This window comes from Abramis brama (assembly GCF_963993115.1).
Source record: "Abramis brama genome assembly, chromosome: 5".
Classification (NCBI taxonomy): domain Eukaryota; kingdom Metazoa; phylum Chordata; class Actinopteri; order Cypriniformes; family Leuciscidae; genus Abramis; species Abramis brama.
The window spans coordinates 43,612,879-43,619,445 of NC_139967.1; positions in this window are offsets into that span (position 1 = coordinate 43,612,879).

Here is a 6,567-nt window from a genome sequence, read left to right on the forward strand (position 1 = left end):
GTGTGTGTGTGTGTGTGTGTGTGTGTGTGTGTGTGTGTGTGTGTGTGTGTGTGTGTGTGTGTGTGTGTGTGTGTGTGTGTGTTTGTGTTTGGAATGAGAAAGACCATTCGGATCACTTCCTGACTCTTGACCTACCTGTGGTTAGGAATTTTGTCATACTGAAACACACCTCAGTGAAAATAATAGCCAAAAGAAGAGGCTTTGCCTATTCCAACCATGTCATTCTGACACATGAAAGCATGTTATCCCCGTCCCTTCTAATGAGGTTTAATTGGCCTTAACTTCTCTTGATTTGTCTGTAATGGCAGAATGAAAACAATGAAGAAGAACAGATTGCTAATTATTTTGTGGCACCCTACTCATACAGTATGTACACTTCAGGCAGCTCCATAGACCACAATACAACACAATTGTGATGTCCCAGCAGCAAGTTCTCTTACTTAATTTACCCACAAGTGATCAAGGGCATAGGGCATTGCATGGGTTCTGGCACTCGTGCAACGTAAGCAATGACTTACATCCAAGTGAACGAGAAGGAGAGAAGTTAGCAAGGGAAGGGCATATTAAAGTGTATAAATTAGTTCAAATTAGCAGAAATCATTTACTCCACCCTCATGACGTTCAAAACCTCTATGGATTTCTTGCGTAACAAAAAAAAAAGAAATGAAATAAAAGCAGTTTCCATACAATGAAAGTCAAAGAGGGTCCAAAACAACTATATGAGTCAGATTTTTTTTTTTTTTTTACAAAAGTATCCTGTCTGATAACAGGAGCAGTGGAGTGGTGAGTAAGAATAGTGGATTTTGACGTGACTGATTGATGTTCTTATCCGCAGTTTTGCAATCCCATTCTTCTCCATTTTCCCATCAGTTTCCCATGAGTCAACTGGATGGGCTGGCACATTGACCGTGATGTGTGCAGCTCATATTACCACGCTTAAAACCATGGCTCCCTTCCTGGACCTTTAAGGACACCTGATTACCAATGTTTTACACCTGCCAGTCTTTGTGTTCATCTTGTATTTATGCTCCCAGTTGTGTTCGGTCCCCTGTTGGTTCTCATCTATGTATTACGTGGTTTTGTATTTCCCCTGTGATTATTATTAAGGTCCGCTTTATTGATCATGTTGCCATCGTGCACTTTAATACTGCCACAATTTTTGACATGGACCTACCAGTCTTGCAGAGGCTCATCACCTGCGAGAACAGGGCACTGGTGGAATACTGGTGGTGTAGGCTACAGCAGGGCAATTCTCTATGTAACATCAGCGAGGCAGAGAAGGAGCCTGAGCCAGAACCAGCTGCCTGGGTCTTTCCCTAGTCGAAGCAAGCTGCCCAGTCCGTCTCAGAGCCAGGAGCGGATCACTGCCCTGATAGATCTGTGGTCTGCGCATCCACTTCTCTCCCGTGTCCCCCGGATGGGTGGATCCTCCGGTCATATCTGGAAATCTTCCTTCTCCAATATTCTCACCCAATTTCCTCGCCCCATCTCCTCCGCTGGTTTCATCCAGTTCCCTGGATCTGTCGGTGCCACTGGTGTCGCTCAGCTCCTCGGCTCTGCTCCCGTCGCTTGCTCTGTGTGGCTCTCCATCTCATGCTCCCCGTCCACCAGCTTGTCTTGAGGTTGAGCCCCCAGCTTCACATCAGGCCTTCAAGCCCAAGTCTGCACACCTTGGTCTGTCAGCCCTTCGACTTAGCCCCGGCTCTGCGCTCCCTCGACTCTACTGTGGTCTGCCAGCCCTAGGACTTCTCCCGGCTCCCTCGTCCCTCCGAATCAGCCTTAGCTCGCTCAGCATCCACCACGGACTTCTGGGTCTACAGCTGCGCAGTCGGCTCCACCACGGTGTCTGTCTTCAACTCCTCCTGGTCCCTGTCCTTTACCAGCTCCACGCCCACCTCCAAAACCCCCTCACTCCTTCCTCAGTTGGACATTTTATGGCACGAGGATGCGTCTTTTCGGACTGACACCTGTCAGTCATTGAGTATCTTGTATTTGAGCTCCCTGTTTTGTTCAGTCCCCTGTCGGTTCTCGTCAATGTAGTACGTGGTTTTGTATTTCCCGTGTTTATTATTAAATTCTGCTTTATTCATCGTGTTGTCGTTATGCACTTTAATACTGCCACAGACTGTTACATATGTTATATGTTGTGGGTGTTCATGCAATTAAATGAACACAGGCAACAACAAAATTGGATGATAATCTGTAAACCGAATGAACAAACTAACAACAGCATCAACCCTCTTAAAAGGCAAACGCCCTTAGAACAGACTACTTAACATTCTTATAAATATGGTTCCTCAGCTGGAAAAACATTGTTCTGAAAATAATTACAATGATATCATTCCTCTGTGTTGTTATCGTTATATGTGTAGTGTGGACCTCCCTATTCAATCTCAGAAAAAAAGGTACGAAAGCTGTCACTGGGCCTGTACCTTTTTAAAAGGTACATTTTTGTACCTAAAGGGTGCATATTGGTACCTTAATGGTACATATTAGTACCTAAAAGGGACAAATTAGTACCTAAAAGGAACAAAAGTGTACCTTTTGAAAAGGTACAGCCCCAGTGACAGCTTTCGTACCTTTTTTTCTGAGAGTGTTCTCAAAGAATTACAAAGATTATTAAAACTGTATAGTTACATGAATGAGCCTTAAGACTAAAAACAACAAAAGCGAGCCACCCAAAGGTGTTTCAATATAATATCATCTCTTTTCATAAACTACTACTCGTTTCTTGTTGCTCCAAAAGGTCTCTGTTGGTTCTTCCGGGTGGGGCGATACTTTTTTGGATGCCTCTCTCTGCCTCTTCAGTCCTCAGCTGTCTCTGCATTCTCAGCCTCTTGAACCCAGCTCATATCACACATTACTCTGATTCAAGCTGACCACAATCTCTATCACACTTCCACACAGCTGCTGCCCTCTCAAAAAAAGAGAAATGCTGAAATTTCTTCCTGAAGCAAGGTACGAAATCTTAAATAAATATTAAAATGTAGCTTTTTCTGAAGACAATATTTGATTGCTAGGGTGTTCTTGTGAACTTTTGATATCCAAGGTCCCGAGATGGGCGGGCCATAAACTTTAAACATGGCAGAGGCGAGAACGATTGCTGCTGTGACTGCAATTCTTTATGACTTTTTTTCCACAACAGCTACACTGCCTTGTCTTGTCTTTAAAGTACTGCATATTTACAAATATGAATAATCATTTGAAGCATATTGTATGATTTATATACAGCGAAAATAGCCTGTATTTGACCCGAAATTCTGGAATCGTCAGCAAGTTGACTATCTAGATAGAGCGATGAATGTTTATAGAGTTGTCTATGATTGGAGCGCTAAATATTATTTGGGCTTTAATAAGATTTTCCCAATAAATAGGCAAGAATAAATCTGGTGTCCTGCGTGATTCCTGTTCTTTCTGACAACAAAGCACTTGAATGCGGCAAGCTCGTAATCACGACTTCAGAAGTGGGAAGTAGGAAATTTCCATTAGCTCGTTAAGGTAGCATTAGCATATTGCTATCAGTGCTATCATTGTTCTCGTTATGACACAAGGAATCTATCAAGACAAGTTTCATTAAATTAGATAAAATTAATCAAAAGCTATTAGCATTTTCAAAAATGTTTATTATACATTTTGACGAGAAGGTAGCACTGTTCCGAAACTTTTTGGGTACCTTCAGTGCCAATAACACATACCGGGTTTCGTAAGGATGCGCTGATGAGTTAGCAAAATACGGCATTTTACAACAAAATTTAAAATGTCCTACACCCAAAATGGCCAATTTTGTTTCTAGCCCATACGGTTCAAGAGTTCAAGTTGAAGAGCATAAACATGAGAGCAACTTGCTCAACTTTGTTGAGTGTATAGGACATGATAGTACAATCCAGTGTTGTAGTCGAGACCAGCTCACTCGAGTCCGAGTTGAGACCGAGACCAGAGAGGGTCGAGTCCGAGTCGAGACCGAGACCAAAGAGAGTCAAGTCCGAGTCGAGACCGAGACCAGAGAGAGTCGAGTCCGAGTCGAGACCGAGACCAGAGAGGTTGGATAACCTAAGGTTGGGTCTAAAAACCAGACCTAAAGATATCTTCAAGAATATGTAAAATATTTTGGTGGTAACAATAAAATTGGCACCATACTCAAACAGTAAATCAAATATACCATGGAATCATGTAATGGTAAAAAGGCCACATAGTAGGTGGTGTAAAGGTCATTTTATTACAATTATTACTTACAATTATTACAATCAGTAAGTGCTCTTGTCCACATAACATTGTTGTATCACTCTATACAGTAAGACCACATAACATTTATACCAGTTGAGCTAGAGGCTCCACATCACATCTGACCAGGCTCCTGCTGCATTTGCGTGGCGCGAACGTTAGTCTCAAGTCATGCGCAGTTGGGCACAAGAAAGTCAGCAATCATTGGACGTTTCAATCAAACAACAATTTAAAGAAATATTAACATACAGTAACAATCATGAAATATTTTGAATGGGACTCAAGTGGACTCGGGAATAAGTCCGAGTCCTAATATGTTTGAGTACGAGTCAATTCCGAGTCAAAATGCACACAAGTCCATGACAAGACCGAGACCATTAAAATATGGTCTCGAGACCGAGTCCGAGTCTCGAGTACACAACACTGGTACAATCCCTTAGAAAAATCTGCACTTTCTTGACATCTTGAGAGGGGGTAATCACTTCATTGGGGTCATCAGGTGGGCACCCTCTTTCCTTGGTGTTTCGTTGATAGGCCCACGACATCTCCAAAGAAATCTACAGTGGCACCTGGCATTCCAGATGCGCTCCCCTCCGCTTTTACCCCTCTTCGTCATTTTGCAGCCCATTTGGGAAATTAAGAGATAAATGGTCTGAATAAATGCATTAACCATAGCATTTTGTGTGCTACATGTGCAATTTATAGCTGCAAACAACTAACATTTAACAAACTCATTAAAAACATGGTGGACTGAGCAAATCTCACTTATGTTGTTTTTTTTTAAACATAAATATGACCATGATATTAAAGATGCTTTCACCACACATAGACAAGAGAGGAATGGTTGGGGGTAAAGGATTTAACCAGAAGAAGAAGGACAGGGATTGTGGATTTAAATACTTTGTAAAATGAACAAAGGCGATGGGTTGGGGGGTTGAATAGAGGAAAAGAGGGGGAGATTTGGATCTAAGGGTCTCAGCAGGCAGTCAGGACATCTCACTGTTTGTCCTAAACGCAACACGTGCCACGCTTTCATAACCTCTGTTTCTAGACTACAGCCGTTACCCATCTCACTCCACAGTCTGTTGCCATTAGCATCAGTCTCACCGCTTAGCCCGATTCAACATGACAACTATGAGCTTTAAACACCATGCACTTCCTATGAACCATTGTGTTAAAACTAAAGCGAGATGTGTTGCATTTAAGTTGCCTGGATTTTTTGTAGTGTTTTTTTTTTTCATTGTGATGAACCATAGGAAGGAATATAATGACAAATCAGGTATCTTTAAAAGCTCAATTGTTTCTCCTATAGAAATGAGATTAAAAAGAGATCACAAATTAGCAATGCCTCAAACTGTGCTCAGATGTGTTACGGTCTGCAATCAAAAGTCAAGATCTCATGAGACATTTCTCATCAAACTCTTAAACAGTCTGAGCTAAATTATTCATTTTTATTTCTCCTAATGAATTTTGGGACAACCATTTGAGATAAGTCTCTTGAGCTTTGAAAGAGCAACCAAATAATACAATTTTCCTTCTGGGGATTTCTCATAAGAACAGTCTTTAAAGGGGGCATGAACTGCATTTTATTTTTTGACCATATAATGTTAGTAGGATTTTGAGATCATAATTCAGAAACTACCCTGATTTTTACCCTCCTGATTGTAATGCTCTGTTTAACTGTCTCCTTTAAAACTTCAGTGTAAATGCCCACTGCTATGATTGGCTAACATCTTTGCATTTGATATAGCCTACATATGGAACTCTTTTGACAACTTTTAACTATTACAGCTGTCAAGATTATTTAATCATGAGAAGTGTTGTTTAAAGCATTATATTTACTGTAGATCTGCTCCCATCGCATTAAAGGTTGCAGCACTGAGCATTATAGCCGATCACAGTCTGTTGAGCGCACAAATGCAAAAAGTATATCTGGCTGTACAAGAGTCCCTACTTATGAAAAAGCACTGATCACAGATTAGGCATTAGAATTAACACAGCTATCTACATGTTACAGCATTACTGTCAGGTCCATATCTTTTTATGAAAAGTCTCTTTGCAAAGCCTGCATGGTTTACCAAAGAAGCCACAGTGAAATGAACGAAATAAACACATAATCCTCTATGACACATTTAGATAGTTGAAAATAAACTGCAACCTTTTTAACATTAGGATCCTAAGGAAGGTAATGCTATTTAAAGTTATGTCAGTCTCATGTATTCATCTCTATTACGTAAACTAGTCATTTTGCCAGCTTGGTTTCAATAAAAGCTGTTTTTGGACTGTCTTCAGTTCTGGAAATTACAATATATTAGTACAATAACCTCTTATCAAAAGATCAAGGAT